The sequence below is a fragment of the Mustela lutreola genome, chromosome 10, assembly GCF_030435805.1.
Source record: "Mustela lutreola isolate mMusLut2 chromosome 10, mMusLut2.pri, whole genome shotgun sequence".
NCBI lineage: Eukaryota > Metazoa > Chordata > Mammalia > Carnivora > Mustelidae > Mustela > Mustela lutreola.
The window spans coordinates 27,489,106-27,509,230 of record NC_081299.1 but is presented as its reverse complement, the minus strand read 5'-3'; the positions used below and the strand labels follow the sequence as shown (position 1 = coordinate 27,509,230).

At 40.6% G+C, this 20,125-nt stretch overlaps 1 protein-coding gene across 4 annotated transcripts in view; it reads right to left on the bottom strand.

The window, feature by feature from the left end:
• THRAP3 (thyroid hormone receptor associated protein 3) overlaps positions 1-20,125 on the bottom strand; it is a 75,478-nt gene that overhangs the window by 33,289 nt on the left and 22,064 nt on the right. For 2 of the 4 annotated variants that reach the window (XM_059136162.1, XM_059136165.1), the window contains exon 2: positions 15,047-15,153. The exons of 1 other annotated variant lie outside the window; for it this stretch is intronic. The gene's annotated coding sequence lies outside the window, so the exon portion shown is untranslated. Of the gene's footprint in view, positions 1-1,299; positions 1,321-15,046; positions 15,154-20,125 lie in introns of those variants that run through there. One more of the 4 variants, XM_059136163.1, reaches the window with a different exon arrangement.

The window sequence follows — 20,125 nt, the reverse complement described above, 5'->3', positions numbered from 1 at the left end:
TGGCAACCTTCACAGAAACAGTGCAGCACAGGGACCCCTCTGTGGCCTGAAACAGTATCTGGCCCTTGGTCTGTGTGTCTCAGGGTTAAGTGCAGAAACAAAGACCCAAATCCATGTATTGTTTTCACTGCATAAAAAAAATTATCCATTATTTCTCCACAGACACATGGATAATTTTTCTGAGTAGTAAGAAGTTTCCCTGAGGGTGAGCTCTACAGCAGTTTAAAAGAGAAGCAACTGAGGAATGGAAAGCCTGGATTATGTGTGGATTATCTGTAATAATACAACCTTTTTTTCTCCCTAGATCAAGAACATTGCCTATGAGGGAAATAGTAAGCCAGCTTTTAACAAAAGTTCAATTCCAAGTCCTCCAAAAAGTCAATCTCTGTCTCTCTTTTCTAGCACTAGTACTTCTTTGGATGGCAAACAGGAACTCCAGATTCTCTCAGGAAATCCGTACCAAACTGGGTAGCAAAAACAGAAGAAAAGAGGGGGAATTTTCTACTGTCACTTCAATCTTGAGGGAAATTCCAGGGTAAGGGGTAATCCTTTCCTAATTAATTGCATTATTACTTACTCTGGACACTTTGGGCTCAGTCCAACAAAGCTCATTTCCTAAAGTCGCCTGATAACCTGTTACAGATTCCGCTGGTGTATCCAGCAGGGAGCACAGCCGACCTCAGGAGGTCTTCTTGACATCCCTCCTTTCAAGCCCAAGCACCAGCCATCATCGGCTAATAAACAACGGACTGTAGCTCTAGTCTCCTGTTTGACCATTTGCAAACTGTTTTCTTCCCTCCTTGCCCCCAAAATATCAAGATGCCCAGGAGAGGAAGGGAACTTCTTTTTTCTTTTCTTTTCTTTTTAAAGATTTTATTTATTTATTTGAGAAAGAGACACTGAGAGAGAGCATGAGAGGGGAGACGGTCAGAGGGAAAAGCAGACTCTCCGAGGAGCTGGGAGCCTGATGAGGAACTTGATCCTAGGATTCCAGGACCATGACCCAAGCAGTTACCTAACCAACTGAGCCACCCAGGCGCCCTAATCCTTTTTTTTGGACACTGGGAGCAATGAAAAGCTGTAAATAAATAAATGAATAAATAACTGGCACCAAGCAAGTATGCAAGCACCTTAAGTGAGAGAAATGAAAGAAATTTACCAAAACCAATTGCTCTGGATAAACCCAGAAACTCTTATATAAGGCAATTGTTTTTATCTCTTTGTAGCCATTTTTTAATCAATAAAGTGAGGATCTGAACAGCCCACCATTGTCAAAAAACTTGAAAAATTTACACAAACCTTAGCAGGACATTCCTCATCCTTACTTCAGACATGTCCTAAAACTGGAATTAAACAGAACAGCTTAATCTTTTGGTTTAAAAAAACAAACAAACAAACAAAAAAAAAAAAACACATCCTGGGGCTCCTGGGTGGCTCAGTTGGTTAAGCAGCTGCCTTCTCAGGTAACACATGCCTTCTCATGCCTTCTGCCATGATCTCAGGGTCCTGGGATTGAGCCCTATGTGGGCCTCCCTGCTCAGCTCTCCCTCCCTCTACCCTTCCCATCGCCCCCCCACCCCACTCATGCTCCCTCGAGCTCTTGCTCTCTCTCTCTCAAATAAAATCCTTTTTTAAAATTATTTTTTGAGTGGTGCCTGGATGGCTCAGTCATTAACCATCTACATTCTGCTCAGGTCATGATCCCAGGATCCTGTGGGATCGAGCCTGCATTGGGCTCCCTGCTCAACAGGAAGCCTGCTTCTCTCTCTCCCTCTCCCCCTGCTTGTGTTCTTTCTCGCAGTCTCTCTGTCAAATAAATAAATAATAAAATCTTTAAAAAAAAAAAAAAAACAGAAACAAACCCCCCCCCCCAAATTATTTTTGAGAGAGAGCACGAGCAATGAGAGGGGCAGAGGGAAGCAGACTCCTCACTGGGCAGGGAACCCGATGCTGGACTTAATCCCAGGACTCTGGGACCATGACCTGAGCTGAAGGCTGATGCTTAACTGAGTCACCCATGCACCCCTCAAATAAAAATCTTGTAAGAAAATAATCATCCTTCCATCTCCAGCCAATCAGTACTGAAACTTACTATAGAAGTAATCATTTCACATTCATCACATTCTATTCCTTTATAAAAAAACTAGCCAATCTGCCTGAAAATACATTATTAGCTGACCAGGGACTTGGCCACTTACCTTCTGACTATAACTAAAAATTTAGCATTTGGGCCACCGGGGTGGCTCAGTCGGTTCAGCACCTGACTCTTGATTTCAGTGCAGGTCATGACTGTAAGATGGAGCTCTGCACTCAGTGGGGGAGTCTGCTTCTGAATCTCTCTCCCTCTGCCTCTATCCATCCCTCTCACTCTCGGGCTCTCTTCAAACAACAAACCTTACCAACTTGCATCTGGGACAAGCCACCCATACCAAATTCAGGCAAGCCCCTCACCTGGTAAAGATGAATTCCCAGAACAAGTCAGGGCTCTGCTACAGACCCCTGTCAAGATGTGGGACACTGCTTCTAGCTTCTTCCATCACAGAGTCAGCAAGAAGTCACATTTCCTTCTTGCTCTTCAGTGACTTAATTAATTTCTTGTCCCAATGATAGGGCAAAGTCCACTCCTTCCATCTTTCACTTTTTAAAAGAACAGGACCATATTACAATTCCGGTTTTGGGGGGGGGGGTTGTTGTTGTTGTTTAAATTAAAAAGAGGGGTGCCTGCGTGGCTCAGGTCATGATCCCAGGGTTCTGGGATTGAGCCCCACATCGGGATCCCTGTTCAGCGGGAAGCCTGCTACCTCTCCCACTCCCCTTGCTTGTGTTCCCTTCTCTTGCTGGGTTTCTGTCAAATAAATAAAAATAAAACATTTAAAAATTAAAAAAGAAAATGTTTAAAGTAGACTCCACATCCAACGTGGGGCCTGAACTCACCACCCCGAGATCAAAAGTCACATACTCTATCAACTGAGCCAGCCAGGCACCCCAGGACCATACTACTTCTGAATACTTAGAAAAGTAGGAAAAATTCAGTGATATGTATTTTCAGTAAACACAGAGTACAGCAGGCAGAAAGGCACTAGTTATTTCAAGGCTGATTTCCACACAGCAATCAGAGTTCCATAAAGCTTGCTTACTTGCCTTCTTTGACATCAGAGAAAATATTAGGATCCCAATGACAAATCTTTGCTGGGGGAACACCTTTATTCACTCTTTTAATCAAACTATTTTTCCCTCAGGGCACCTGGGTGGCTCAGTGGGTTAAAGCCCCTGCCTTCGGCTCAGGTCATGATCCAAGGGTCCTGGGATGGAGCCCCACATCGGGCTCTATGCTCAGCAGGGAGCCTGCTTCCTCCTCTCTCTCTGCCTGCCTCTCTGCCTACTTGTGATCTCTGTCTGTCAAATAAATAAATAAAATCTTTAATAAAAAAAAAAAAACTATTTTTCCCTCAACCAGAAATTAAACATATGGAAGTCTTAACTGGTGGGTTATTAGTAACACTCACAGAAAGAAAGATAATTTCAAAATCAGTCAGTGCCTGGAAAGTCTGAAAAATCCACACAAACAATGGACTAGGTCTGAGTCACCAGCTTGAAAGAAGCTAGTGAAATAAAATGCAGGCAAAGAATTTTACACACCAATTTCTTTTACTGTAAGTATGCCTCTTAGAGGTATTGTGAAGGAATAACAAGTAAGTGGTAAATAACCTTATTTGCTGCACCCTGTGTAGTAAGTACAGTCTATGGTTTGTCTACAAATGTCATAGTGAAAGGAAGTGACTTGGAGTAAGACAGTCCTGGGGAACTTTAAGAAAGTAATAATCTCTGCAGGTTTGTTTATTCTTTTGTTAAATGTGGATAATACTGGACATACAACTTCTAAGGTTTCAGGATAGGCATAAGTCAGTCAGGCTTTACAAACAAACAGGACACTGCACATTAGAGATGCTTAACGGAAAAGTAAATATACAATCATTTCTGTTTTAAAAAGTTTTGCTCTCTCATTAAAGCAAGTTTCATAATCTCTACATAGACGCGCACATTGGAAATACTGCAGGTTTGATTCTAAACCACAGCAATAAAGTAAGTCAAATGAATTTTTTGGTTTAAAACTTACATTTACACTATACTGTAGTCTATCAGGTGTGCAATACCACTATGTCTTAAAAAAATACATTATTTTAATGAAAAAATATTTTATTGCTAAAAAATGCTACCCATCATTTAAGCTTTCAGCAGGTTGTAATCCCTAATCATAGATCACTATAACAAATATAATTTAACAAGTTTTAAATACTACAAGAATCACCGAACTGTGACACAGAGACATGAAGTGACAAAACGGCTGCGAACATGCACTGTACCGACAGACTTGCGCGATGCAGGGATACCACAGCATTCCATTTGTAAAAACAAAACAAAACCAAAAAACACAGTACCTACAAAGCTCAACAGAGTGAAGTACAGTAAAAGGTAGGTACGCCTATAGTTCCTTTAGGAAGAGTGGTAGGAGTCTATTCTCCAAAAATACCATGGTCCAGCAAGAATCAGGGGTGTACTTCTGTTCATTCCATGCGGATTTACTCAACACTAACTCCCATGCTGCACATTATGCTAGATGCAGCAAACAAGAAAGACAAGGTCCCTGTCCTGTTGTAATTACACACAGAAAAGGTTCATAATGTGACTTTGGGAGTTTTCCTGCACATGCACTAGAGTAAAGTCAGAAAGGAGGTCACTACTTTGGGATCTTTTCCTAGTCTCTCTTTGAAGTTTTCTCCTGTGCTGAAACAGAGATAACGCTTTAGTTAACAACAATGTATCAGTACTGGTTCATTAATTCTGTACACATACTGATGTACGGTGTGGATAACGGGAAACAGGGCATGGGGAACAGAATATGGGTTGAACTGTTTCCCCCTCACCCCCAAAATTTGTATGTTGAAGTTCTAACCCCAAGTACTGCAGAATGTGACCTCATTTGGAGACAGGATCTCTACAGAGATGTAGGTTATCCTTATAAAGAGAGGACGTCTGGACATGGGGGTATGTGGAGGAAAGACAGTATGAAGAGACCAACCTATATGCCAAGGAACCAACCCCGCCAACACGTGGATTTTTTAATTCCAAGTCTCCAGATGTGTAAGACAAGAAACTGCTCTTGCTGAAGGCACCCAGTCTGTACTCTCAGCAGCCCTAGCAAACTAATACGGGGATGTGGGACCATCCCTGCAGTGGTATGTCAACCAGGTCTCCAATGAATAAGCTTATTATAAGCAAACAAAAAGCCAGAGGGATTTGGTGTCCATGTTTCACAGTCATGAAGTCCAAAAAAGACAGGCGGCTGGGAAGTCCTGCTCAGTGGCAAGGGGAGCCATAATAATCACGACACACAGCAACCAAGCTAGGACTCCAATCCAGGTTTCATTCAGTGTTCTCCACAATCTAAGGTTACTTCAAGATGGGCATGAAGGTGGTTGTAAGTGAGGGAATATGCTGAATTATCAATCTAAAATGCCCCATCTCTGGGCGCCTGGCTGGCTCAGTCAGTGGAGCATGCAACTCTTCACCTCAGGGTGGTGAGTTTCAGCCCCACACCGGTCGTAGAGCTTAAAAATTTAAAAAGGGGGGGGGAGAGGGGTCTTTAAAAATAAATAAATAAAATGCCCTATCTCAAGTGGACAGCACCCGAGAGTCACTTTTTCTTTTCTTCTTTTTTTTAAAAGATTTTACTTATTCGTTCCAGAGAGAGAGAGAACACAAGTGGGGTACGGGCAGAGGGAGAAACAGACTCCCCACTGTGCAGGGAGCCCCATGCAGAGCTCAATCCTGGGACTCCAGGATCATGACCCAAGCAGAAGGCGGACCGTCTAACTGACTGAGCCACCAGGGGCCCCTGAGAGTCACTTTCTAATACTGGACCAGGTTCTGCAGTGAGTAGGGGCTTTGGCACTGAAAAAGAACTAGGTTCTTGCCTCTTGCACTCATGAGCTGGGTAAGCTACTTTCCCAATCCTCCAAGAGTGACGTACCAATTACAGAACCACTGTAGGAACAAAGAAAGTGCACAAAAACTGCCTGGCATATAGCAGGTAAGTTCCTGCCACAAGCTATGTTTAGCTACAAACTCAGAGTGGTGAGGAGATGCTAGGGAACCTCTCTAAGAGCAAACAAAAGTTCACTGAATTCTATTTTCTTGCTATTAGTAGTAAGTAATCACAGAATACAGTGTTTTATACCTTATATTAGCTAAAGCATGTGTTGCACTGAGAGGTATACAGAAGCAAAAAAGGGTCATATTCTTTTTTTAAAGATTGTATTTATTTATTTGAAAGAGAGAGAGAGAGCATGAGAGGGGAGAAGGTCAGAGGGAGAAGCAGACTCCCCGTGGAGCTGGGAGCCCTATTCAAGACTCGATCCCAGGACTCCGGGATCATGACCTGAGCTGAAGGCAGTCGCTCAGCCAACTGAGCCACCCAGGCATCCGAAAAGATCATATTCTACAGTCACAAACTTCGGAGAACAAATTCCTTTGCTGCTAGGTGTTAGCAGGGAACATCAACAGCAAGTTGAGAGGCCATTCATTTGGAACTTGTTCATCACAGTATCCCCAATGTAGGCAACTTGTGGCATCTACTCTTGAGAGTTTACTCAGTGGGGGTCTACTAAGCTAACAGATCATCTATGCAATCAATCTCATCATTAGAGAAACAGAGTGAACAACACAATCAGCAGCTTCAATAATCTTCACTTCACCCCAGAGGCTATTCTCCTCTATCTCTAGGGTGGGTAACAGCAATTTTAGTGCCAGTTTTAAATGAGTATGTGTTACCGCTAGGGAGTATCTTTTTATTTTTTTAGAGGAACTCTCAGCTCTTCAAACTTAAAGACAGTACAGTCTATGTTAACTAATGACCTATGGCCTCTTGGGCCACCAGGGTGGCTCAGTGGGTTAGTTAGAGCTCTGTGTTCAGCTCAGATCATGGTCTCAGGGTCGAGGGATTGAGCCCTGCATCAGTCTCTCTGCTCAGCGGGGAGCCTGCTTCCCCCCTTCCCTGCCTATTTGTGATCTCTCTCTCTCTAATAAATAAATAAATAAATAAATAAATAAATAAAATAATCTAACTCCCCCCCCCCACAAAACTAATGATCTATGGCCTCCTTCCAGCTTTCATTATGGTACTAAACCTCTTTAAAAACTAAACAGCCAACTCGGACACTTAACTGTCTCATTTTAAAATGAAATTACTGGGCGCCTGGTTGGCTCAGTGGGTTGGGCCGCTGCCTTCGGCTCAGGTCATGATCTCGGGGTCCTGGGATCGAGTCCCACATCGGGCTCTCTGCTCAGCAGGGAGCCTGCTTCCCTCTCTCTCTCTGCCTGCCTCTCTGTCTACTTGTGATCACTCTCTGTCAAATAAATAAATAAAATATTTTTTAAAAATAAAAAAAAATAAAATAAAATGAAATTACTATTACAAATACCTTGGGCTGAACCAGTGGTGCATACTGCTATCACCTATAGAGCTTTAAAAGAAGTCCATTTATTAAAGATTCTTACTGAGGAAACCTGGAAGGGTTCTGTGCCTTTGGAACACAGAACACTGTTTGCAGATTCCAAGGAGAAGGACTGTGGTCTCTCTTCATGAAGTTATCATCCAACCCCTGACACACAGACACCACTGTTTACACAGAATTCTACTTTATAACTCTATTAGGAGAAATAAGTTGTTTGATATCTTTTAAAGACATTGATCTTTCTAGGATCAAATCATCTTCTCTAAACAAGTCTATCACACAGAGGTTTAGAAGGAAAAAAGTGTGTGTTTAAGTTTATTTCATTATAAGTTATTCTTTCAAGGCTTTATATTTAGAAGATGGGAATGTATCATTCAATAACTGAATCATTAATTTTTCTGTTCCTTCAGATGCATAAGCCCTCACACTGCACTGTCCAATAAACATACGGCTACCAAGCACCTGAAATGTTACTGGTCTGTACCGAGATGAGCCACACATAAAAAATAAAGAATTTCAAAGACTTAGTACAAAAATCAAAATGTAAACTAACTCACTATTTTTTATATTAATTACATGTTGCAATGAGAATGTTTTGGATATATTACATAAAAATATCATTAAAATTAATTTCATTTGATTTCTTTTATAATGTGGCTGCTAGAAAATCCAAAATTATGTACAGTTCAGACTGGACTTCTCTTGCACAGTGCTGTCCTAGAGGACAACAATGATTACATCTTTTTGAATGCTCAAGTTTTAAATCTGATCCAGTATTATGATTTGGTCCCTTTTTTTTTTTTTTAGATTTTATTTATTTGACAGAGAGTGATCACAAGCAGGCAGAGAGAGAGGAAGGGAAGCAGGCTCCCCACTGAGCAGAGAGCCCAACGTGGGGCTCGATCCCAGGACCCTGGGATCATGACGTGAGCCAAAGGCAAAGGCTTTAACCCACTGAGCACCTAGGCACCTTTTATTTATTAATTTTTTTTAGGTAATCTCTACATCCAACATGAGACTGAAACTCACAACCCTGAGATCAAGAATGGCACACTTGACTGACTTGAGCCAGCCAGGCGCCTCTACTTAGTCACTTTTAAATTCATCTGTTATTTTTACAGTTTATAGTTTCTATCCACTAAGACTTTCCTGTTGATATAACCACCTGATGGTTTTCCATTTATATCTGCACTTCACCAGATATACTGAGGGAGAAAAAAAGAAAAATGTCTTAAATAAACACACAACTCTACATAAGAACCAAAAATTATTTCAAGATCTGCTATCACTTTGGATTTTATCCTGAGTCTACAAAAGAAACCAAGAGCCCAACCCACTGCTTCCATTTAAAAAGAATTAAGGGAGCGCCTTGGTGGCTTAGTCACTTAAGTGACTCCCTTCCGCTTAGGTCATGATCCCGGGGTCCTGGAATAGAGTCCTGCTCTGCAGGGAGTCTGCTTCACCCTCTGCCTCTTCCCCCACACTCTCTCAAATAAAGTATTTATTTAAAAAATGAATTAGGCACTATTCAAAGCTACCTACATTTAAAGACAACACAACTACTCCAACTCCAGTTAGATCCAAACACCCAACCAGAACTTAGTTCAGATATATATGAGCAATGCTGCTCCTCTCTCTGGGCTTTCCTCAGGAACTGCATATAAACCACCTAGAGAAATAGATCTACTGCGATACTTGAGTGGCTCAATCAGTTAAGCGTCTGCCTTAGGCTTGGGTCATAATGCCAGGATCTTGGGATCGAGTCCCCTATCAGGCTCCTTGCTCAGAGCAGAGCCTGCTTCTCCCTCTGCCTGCCACTCCCAGTGCTTGGGTGCTTTCTCTCCATCTCTCTGACAAATAAAATCTTTTTTTTTTTAATTTAATAAAATAAAATAAAAAGAAACAGATCTATTTATCTCCTAGAACATCTTATATGTATTCCTTAATAAAGGAACAAAACTGAACTCATCAGGTTTATATAGGAAAGATCTGGCTTGCCACAGCTTCAAAATACGAAGTGATGTGGCCCTCACCTACTTGTCTAACACCATCTCAAACCACTCTCTCGGAGCCACAATGGTCTTCTTTCTGTTCCTAGAACAAGGCGGGGATTTAGAGTCTCAGCACCTTTCCAGTTGGCATTGTCTCCAAATACACTCTTCTGCAGTCTCGAGCATGGCCGGATCCTTTCCCATCCTGCTACTCTCAGCTACTTGAAAAGGCCTTCCTGTAACGTATTATCCAATGAAACCTCACTGCACCCCCAGCCCTCAGTTATCTGGTAGTCCTGTTTCATTCCTAACACTTAGAAAAATCTGAAATTATCTTATCTGCCTCCCCAAACTAGAAAAGTAAGCTCCTCAAGAACACAAGTCCTGTCTGTCTTGCTCACTGCTGGTAACCCGAGCACATAGAGCAGGCACAGTAACAAGGACTCAAGCATCTACTGACTGAATATATCAAAAAAATCAAAAGCAGCCTTAAAAGACAATGGTAAGAATCTTAAGTGGTTAAAATCCAGTATGCTTATTTAAAAAATTATGCAACTGGTTTCCTATGTACATATGCTTCTAGTCTTTTGTTTTCTAATTACCAATACTTAAGTCTCCTGAAGAACTGAAATCTTTCTCTATGGATGAAAATATGGCGTATGGATGTAATTGTATTTAGTTTACTGAGGGTGGAGAGGAAAAAAGGCTTGCATTACTAAGTAAAAGATGAAATAAGGCTACAGTTAAAACCACTGAGTATTAGTACAAGATTAGAGAAATAAATGGAACAAAATACAAAGTTTAGAAATACACTCCCACCACCCCGGGGATACCTGGATGCCTCAGTCAGTTAAACGTCTGGGATCAAGTCCCAATCACACTACTCCCTCTGCTTGTGCTCGCGCCCATACTTGCACTTGCATCTTCTCTTTGACCAATAAATAAATAAAATCTTAAAAAAAAGAAATATTACCTCACCCCCCCCCCCAAAAAACATACCCTGTAAGACACACTTTACCAAGGTAGCTTTTCTTTTCTTTCTTTTCAAGATTTATTTATTTAGGGACGCCTGGGTGACTCAGTCAGTTAAGCCTCTGCCTTCAGCTCAGATCATGATCCCAGGATCCTGGGATAGAGGTCTACACAGCGTTCCCTGCTCAGTGGAGAGCCTGCTTCCCTCTCCCTCTGCTACTCCCCTTGTTTGTGTGCTCTGTTTCTCTCAATCTGTCAAAAAAAAAGAGATTTCTTTATTTAAGGTGTACCTAGTGGCTCAGTCAGTTAAGCAGCTGCCTTTGGCTCAGGTCATGATATCGGGGTCCTGGGAGCAAGCCCCGCATCGGGCTCCCTGCTCAGCAGGGACCCTGCTTCTCCCTCTGCTTTTCCCTTTCCCTGGTTGTGTACTCTCTCTGTCCCTCTCTCTCTCTCAAATAAATAAAATCTTTGAGAAAGAGAAAGAGAATGTTGGTGGGGAGGGAAGGGGCAGAGAGAATCTTCAAGCAGGAGCCCTGCTGAGCCTGGAGCCTGACAACCAATGAGATCATGACACCTGAGCTGAAACCAAGAGTCAGACACTTAACCAACTAAGCCACTCAGGCACCCCCAAAGGTGGTTTTTCAAATCAGATAAAAGGATAAATCAGTAGTCTGTACAACCTGGCCCAAAAAGTTAGATTCCTCCTTCTTACTATAAACAAAAATAAAATTCCTGCTTTATTAAAGAAATATTAAAAAGCCACTGAAAAAGAAAATATTAGTATTTATCTGATAGGCCCAGGTAAGCCTATTTACCAGTTTTCTCAGAGATAAAAGATACTGCATCCACCATAAAAGGACAGGAAAGTAATAATAATAAAGTAATACCAGGCACTTCTCCCAAATGCTTTGCATACATTCATTTGCTTAAGTTACAACACTGCTATGAGGTACACACTATTTATTATTACTCTCATTTTACACATGAGGAAACTATCACAATCTTAAATACTATAATACTATTTCATCTCTGCTTCAGAGAACAAAAGGGAGCTCCTGAAAATTAAAAAAAGAATGCAAATCCAGCAATTCCACTTCTGGGTATTTATCCAAAGGAAGTGAAATCTGGATCTCAAAGAGATACTAGCACTCCCATGCTCACTTCAGCACTGCTAACAAAAGCCAAGATGTGGAAAGAACCTAAATGTCCACCAACAGAATGGATAAAGAAAATGTGGTGTACACACACAACAGACTATTATTTAGCCTTTAAAGAAAAATAAAAGAATTCTTTTTTTTTTTTAATGAACCTGGGAGACATGATAGTAAGTGAAATAAGCCAGTCACGAAACGGCAAATAATGCATGATTCCACTTATATGAAGCATCTCAAATAAACAATCTCATAGAATCAGAGTGAATGTGGTTGCCATAGGACTGGGAGTAAGGGGAAATGGGAATTTGCTAATCAAGTGCAACAAGTTTCAGTTAACTAAGACTAATAAGCTTTAGAGATCTGCTGTACAATGCTCTATCTATAGTCAACAATATCCACTAAAAAATTTGTTAAGACCGATATCAACTTAAATGCTCTTATCACAATAACATAAATAAATAAATCTTATCATCCATGTCAATAAACTGAAAAGCCTTCATGAGAGGTGGGAAGGAAGGAGTTTGTAATTTACTGCAAGTGGAATCCCTGACTGGCATGGGAAAATTTAAGACCAACTGCCAGCCTGTCCTGGCAGCCACAGAAGGCACAAGATTCTGCATACGTATAAAAAGAGTAACTATATGGGGCACCTGGGTGGCTCAGTGGGTTAAAGCCTCTACCTTCAGCTCAGGTCGTGATCCCAGGGTCCTGGGATCGAGCCCCGCACTCTGCTCAGCAGGGAATCTGCTTCCCTTCCTCTCTCTGCCTGTCTCTCTGCATACTTGTGATCTCTGTCTTTTAAATAAATAAATAAAATATTTTAAAAAAAAAGCGTAACTATATTCTTGTAGGGACTGTCATTATTTAGAGTTGTATGAAGAAGAAGAATGGAGCAAATAAAGATGTTGATGAAAATGGGGTTGCCTGACTGGCTCAGTTAGTAGAGCATGGGGCTCCTGATCTTGGGAGTCGAGTTCAAGCCTCATGCTGAGTGCAGATTACTTAAAAGAAAAAGCTGACGGGGCTCCTAGGTGGCTCAGTTGGTTAAGCATCTGCTTTTGGCTCAGGTCATGATCTCAGGGTCCTGGGATTGAGTCCCACATCAGGCTCTCTGTCCATTAGGGAGTCTGCTTCTCCCTCTCACTTTCCCTCTGTATTCTCTTCTCTCTCAAATAATAAAATCTTTTCTTTTCTTTTTTTTTTTAAAAAGACTTTACTTATTTGTGTGAGAGACAGTGTATGTGCGCTGAGGAAGAGCAGGCACAGGGAGAAACAGGCTCCCGCTGAGCAAAGAACCAATGCGGGACTCCATCCCAGGACCCTGGGATCATGACCTGAGCTGAAGGCAGACACTTAACCGACTTAGCCACCCAGGTGCCCAATAAATAAAATAAAATTAATGAATGAATGAATGGACAAGGAAAGAAAGAGTTGATAAATATGAAATGAAATGAACTTAAGTGGAAAAAAACAACAAAGGCTACAAAATGCAATCAAAGAAATTTCCCACAAAGTAAATAGAGATGGGAAGAGCAGAAAAAGGATAAATTTATTGGATCAGTTCAAAAGATCCAACATCCAATTAACAATTCCACAAAAAGAATAGAGACAATAAAGGAGAGAAACATCAAGGACATAATTCCAGAGAATTTCCCAGAACTGAGGGACATTAAGTTTCAGTTAAGTGACCAGGGCATTAGATGAAAAGAGCCACACAAAGAACATAATAAAATTTCAGAATGCTGGGATAGAGAAGTTCTAAAGTTGCAGAGGTCAAAGATAACTGGTATCTCATGAACGGTGAAAGGCAAAGAGCCATAGAGCAGTATCTTCAAAATTTTCTAAGGAAAGTTATGTCCAAATTAGACTTCTAGGGGCCTTCTAGAGGCCTTGAGCCTCTGCTTTCAGCTCAAGCATGATTCCAGAGTCCTGGGACTGAGCCCCGATTGGGTTCTCCACTCAGCGGGGAGCCTGCTTCCCCCCCTCTCTCTGCCTGTCTCTCTGCCTACTTGTGATCTCTGTCAAATAAATAAGTAAAATCTTTTAAAAAAAAAAAAATCAGATTTCTATACCCAACCAAACTATCAGTAAATACCTACATGTCTAAACAATTCACCTCTTGTGTACCCTTTTCTCAGGAAGCTGATGGAGAAAGGTGCTCTTCCAAAATGAGACTGAATTAAGGAAAGGATATGGGAAAAAGTTAACAGGATCCAGCACAAAAGATACAGGAAAAGTCATGAAGATGATGTTGACAGAGCAAGCATGACAACTGCCTAGATAACATCCAAAATGGAGCAGATAAGAAAGGTATCTCCAGGAAGGTAAAACTTGTAATATCGCTAAAATATTTAAAATACTGAGGAATATTTACATTTCTGGGTAGACTTTAAAGATTAATTACTGATGAGAAGCAGAAATTAAGCAAAACAGAGCAAAAAAAGATATTACGACAGAAAATAAAAAGCTATGCAAAACAGGAAAATTACCCATGGCATGTGAAATGATTCAGCTGTAAGTTATACACAGCAATACACCTCCAACAGTGAATAGTGCTCTAAGCAAAATTGTATTATAACCAGAGTGAAAATAAATGTGAATGTGTGAAGTGGTCAGGGAATTCTACCAGAAACCACCACCATCCAAGGTGGGAAATTAACAGATAATACCAAAAAAATCAGAAAAATCAGTAAGTAACAAAATAATCTTATTGTGTAGAAGCAGTAGCAAAAATAACAGTAGAAGCAGAAACAACAGCTTCTAGGGACCAAGAAGGTTTTTTATCCGTGTATTAATAAGTAAAATTAAATTCAATAAATATATAAGATGCTTTTAAGAAAATGTACTATGAGAGAAAATCAAATGTATACATAAATGTATTCATGTCTATCACATAGCTATCAGACAGAGGAAAATGCAGAAGAGCCTAAATGTCTACCAAAAAGGAACTAGTTAGATAATTTGAAATTACATGGCACATCCATGTTTAAATGCCACGAGTCATTTAAAAATGCAAACGGGGAATGCTAACAAGAACCAGGTGGGACAGGGAAGTCCAACCCCGATTTTGCTTAAACACACACATATCCAAGTAATACACATATGAAAATAAATATTCATCAAAATATTAACAATGATTATACACGTATAGTTTATGAATGATCTTTTCAATACTTCCTAATGAATAAACATGTATTACTCAGGTAAAATAGAAACTGCTGATTCTACAACTTAGAATCAGAGAGGAGAGCAGAGCTACTATAATCATCTTGTTTCAGTTTATTAAGCTGAAAAATAAACACTGCTTAACAATGCAGAACTTCCCTTAAGGAATCTTCTGAACAATTCTTTAACACATAAAGCTGGTTTAATACGCCAGTGTTATTACTAGTTCCTTTTAGCGCCATACATTTACCTTATCTGAACAATGATTCAACTTGCACCGGATTCCAAACAGACACTACCGCAAACAACACTGGCAGTGTCACTGGCTTCTCCAGTTTACAAAGTCAGGATACAATTCTGGAACAAGAGGAAACAAGCAGTGATGAGACAACTTCCCAAACCTTGCAGACTGTATCATGAAATACAGATGCTTCAAATCTCAAAGCAAAAACTCTACTTTAACCCTCAACTTCACTCCAAATGGACCTTCTCTCTCGAAGCATACTGGCCTGAGGGTCTTTGGTCCCACTCAGGTTTTTATCCATCCAACCCCCTACCTACAGTAAGGCTGCAGAACAGAAAGCTAAAACCTTCCCCTTATAACCTGATACTCTCACTGGCAATATTTCAGGTGCTATAGTCTGCATTATGCAAGACTAATTCACAAACTCCGTAATTTAACCTGGACAATTAGTTCAGAAGAATTAGATATCTGAAATTTAAAAATGTAACTGAGGAATGCCGAACTGAATTTAACACACTGCAAATTAAAACAACTTCGCATCCGCATCCCTTAAAACACAAAATAACCCTTCTGATCCAGTTACTTAAATACTCTCAGTTCTAAACATTACTAACATGACCATACATCAAAGCTATATAGTATTATCCAAAACAAATAGGAAAACAAAGTTCCAAGATGAGCAAGTATGAATGTCCTTATTCCTCCAGGCTTGTTAAAGCTTTATCGTTCATTCATATTGTTAAAGAGTAGGAAGACACCCAACATTCAAATAATCTGAAGATGCAGTCTTAATCACTTTTTTCCCCACTTACTCAGCATTCACTCAATTAAAGACAACCACCCTAGCTTTCTCTAAAATCTGTGGTTTGCACATAGCTGAACTCTGCCTACCTAAGCCAGGAAAAGAAAGGAATGTATTTGCTTAAGCTATGGTCTCTTGGTATATGTGAACCCTCAGCCTAGAATGCCTCCTCCCCTCCCACCAACCAAACCCCTACTCATTCTTACAGGGGTCTCGTTCCCCAGCAAGCTGTCTGTCCCTGGTGCACATAGGCTGAGTTCTGTACTGCTTTTACGTGTTATCCTGGACATGTCTCGCCTTACACTCATCTCATTACATCCATTAATATCAGTTTCCCTCAAAGGACTACAATCTATATATACCTAACACTGATATGTGTTTGCTGAGTAAACTGAAAACCCAAGCAATAAAATCTTGACCTATACCAAAGGTAATCAGGTAATTAACAATAATAAAAATAATAAAAACTTACTCTTAAAACTAACAGGCTAAGACTACTTTATTCAGATAACATTAGTATTCGGTCAGCCCTTTCACCAAATTAACGACAGTGTTTACATTTAAGGAGTTCACAGTAACACAGCACTTTCAAAAACTTTCCTGCAAAATACTTTCCCATATATTCATGATGCTTATTCTTAGAATATATCCTAGGTTACATCAGCCAAAGCTTTTCCTTGTTTCTAACTGCAGAGGAATAGGGGCTCACAGCAATCAGCTGGAGGGAAGTCGAAGTGACTGTTCCTGGACTGAGAACCGCTTACTTTACAATGCACTGAATTAAAGAAAATGGGCTATTCTATTAATACACCCATCCTTAAGATTCTAACCAGATAGCTAGCAAACACACACACACACACACCCTTCCGTTTTACTACCCCACCGTATTTCTTTCCTATTAATTAACCTCCTCTTGGACATCAGCAAGAATTTTATCACCCCAACAAATCTTCAATCTTCCACTGTTGCAATGGGTGAAGAAGCCAATCTGAGAATCTAGCCCTTATTTACTCCGTGACAGAAAGGAGACACCTAAAGCCTTGAGTCATCCCTGCCACCGTCTTTATGCACCCTCCCCAGCTTGTCCTGCCTGTGTCATCTGGACATTCACAGGCTACTTTTTCCTTGGTCAAATGCCAGATTATTAACAAGGACACCATGGCACTGCCAACAATAGACCTTTTCCCCTTTTACACAATTTCCCTAATTGTCCACTTATTCAATAAAAAATTTATCAAGTATCTACCACATTGCCAGACACTATTCTAGGCAATGGTGGGTCGACAATTTAAGTATCTCTTCATTCCCAGAGCTTATATTCTAGGGGAAAGTTGGGGGTACAGAGATATGGGAGAACATACAGGTCCTGCAAGCCATTTTAGGACTTTGGTTTTCTTCTGGGTAATGTGGGCAGCCAATGGAGAGTTTTCAGTAGAAGAGTAATATGACCAGAATTATGTTTTAAAAGGATCATTTTGGCTGCTGAGTACAGAACAGGTTTCAATGGGACAAGGTCAGAAGAAATTAATAGATATTGCCTCTAATAATTCAGGTGAAGGACAGGAGTGGCTTAGACCAGAAGGCACCTCAGAATACTCCCACATTCCAAACACTACCAGACCTTAAGTAGCAACATAGTTCCTAAATCCAAACAGAGGGTTAAATACTAATATTCTAGGACTATATTTGTACCCTAAAGTTAAAGACTTGAATTATTTTTTTCCTCATCTTACCTCAGGGACCCAATAATCTTAGTTACTGAGATAAAGAACATGAAGAAAACACAAGGATGACCCTGCCTGCTCCTTTGAACCTAAGTTTAAAGCTAGTCCTCTAAAACCACCAAGCATAACTTGCTTGTGTAAGACTAATTTCCTCTAGCATTAATAGCAAGATACCAATAAAAGTGAACAAAAGAGCAGTATCTTCTAATTAAGTAAACCAAAATAGCCACAGAACAAAATTTAGGAGTGCCTGGGTGACACAATCCATTAAGTATCCCACTCTTAGGGTCCTGAGATCAAGTCCACCTCAGGTTCCACTCAGCACAGATTCTGATTGCCCCTCTCCCTCTGCTCCTCTTCCAGCATACATACTCTCTCTTTTCTCTCTTGAACAGCATCTTTAAAAAAGAACAAAATTTGAGGGTGCCTGGCTGGCTCAGTGGGTTAAGCCTCTGCCTTCAGCTCTGGTCATGATCTCAGAGTCCTGGGATGGAGCCCCACATCAGGCTCTCTGCTCAGCAGGGAGCCTGCTTCCTCCTCTCTCTCTCTCTGCCTGCCTCTCTGCCTACTTGTGATCTGTCTCTAATAAATAAATAAAACCTTAAAAAAAAATAAAGTAAAAAGAACAAAATTTAACCTTAGCTACTTCCTGTCCGGGGGTGGGGGGTGGAATACTATGGATTGAGGAGATTATGACAGCTGGGCAAATAAACTTTTAGTGTTTTACCACAGAAAACCATGCGGAGTTTGTTCTAAGCCCCTTCCATGGCATCAGCAGGAACCAAAACAGAATCCAAGTCTGGTGAAAATACAAGTGGTTTTGGAGAAAAAGATACTTCCCATATGGGTGGCGAATATAGGGCCTTCTACATCAAGGGCTCATCAAATGATGCACAAAGGCCAATTCAAGCCCAGCCTATTTTTTCCTTTTTTTTTTTTCCCCCTAACCACCCATGAGCTAAGAATTGTTTCTACATTTTTAAACGGTTGAAAAAAATCAAGAGTATTTCAGGATGTGTGAGAATTCTATGAAATTCAAACTTCAACATCTATGAATACTTTTACTAGAATACAGCCATGTTCCTTGGTTTACAGCTAGCTGCTTTCACACAACAGCAGAGTGGAGTAGCTGCAAACGAGTCTACAAGGTCTCACCACCTTGTGCTGCCAAAGACTGCAGGGATGAGGGTACAGTTCAGTCATTCAAGTACCATGCATTCTGCCATTTTATTACTAGTTTTAAATTACCAGTATACCTCCATATGTTAAAACAAGACAAAAGGGGACTTTGAACATTACCCATTTAAGGGGCAGTGTAGAGTGTGGATTATTTTGTTAATGATTTATATGGCAAAATTCTGTTATGAAAAAACACCAGGAGTACCTGGATGGTTCAGTGGGTTAAAGCCTCTGCCTTCGGCTCAGGTCATGGTCTCAGGGTCCTGGGATCAAGCCCCGCGTCAGGTTCTCTGCTTGGTAGGGAGCCTGCTTCTCCCTCTCTCTCTGCCTGCCTCTCTGCCTACTTGTGATCTCTATCTCTCTGAGTCAAATAAATAAATAGAATCTTAAAAAAAAAAAAAAAATGGGAAGAAGGAGCACCTGGCTGGCTCAGTCAGTGGAACATGTGGCTCTTCATCTCTGGGTTGTGAGTTCAAGACCCATGTTGAGTGTGGAGATTACTTAAAAATAAAATTTAAAAAAAAAAAAAAGAAGAAGAAAAAAAAACACCGTAACTTTGCCAAGAATATGATGTGTGTCAACATCACCAAACTAAGCACTCATCACAATATTCATATCTAACAGCATTCCGTTAGAAAATGAGAAAATGTAAAACAGAGTATCTCAGTGCAACAGAAGATCTTCACAAAAACAAAAAAGTAAAAATGAAGCTACAACCAAAGTAACTTTCTGAGTGGTTCATTTGTTAGCTTAACAGGGAAAGCCATTTATTTACAGTGAGTTGATTAAATCATGTTTGCAGCAGCCAAGTAATGTGTCCAGAGAAAATCATTCTGTTCAAGCCTCTTAGCCTTTTGACTGGAAAAGCTGATGTGAATGGGAGCAAAAGCAGCAGTCAATTAAAAAATAAAGCAGGGAAGCCTGAATGGCATAGTCGGGTAAGCACATGCATCAGTCTCTTGATTTCAGCATCAGGAATCTGAGCCCTGCAGGGAGTCTGCTTGAGATTCTCCCTCCTTCTCCTTTTGCCCCTCCCTCTTATGCACTGGTGCTCTCTCTCAAATAAATAGATCTTTAAAAAAAAAAAAAAAAAAAAAAAAAAAAGGCAGGGGCGCCTGGATGGCTCAATGGGTTAAAGCCTCTGCCTTCGGTTCGGGTCACAATCCCAGAGTCCTGGGATCGAGCCCCGCATCGGGCTCTCTGCTCAGCAGGGAGCCTGCTTCCTCCTCTCTCTCTGCCTGCCTCTCTGCCTGCTTGTGATCTCTGTCTGTCAAATAAATAAATAAAATCTTCTTAAAAAAATAAAAAAAATTTTTAAAAAGGCAGGTGGAGGGGAAAGGAGCTGACCTAAGTAACTATGAAAAGAGTGGAACAAGGAAA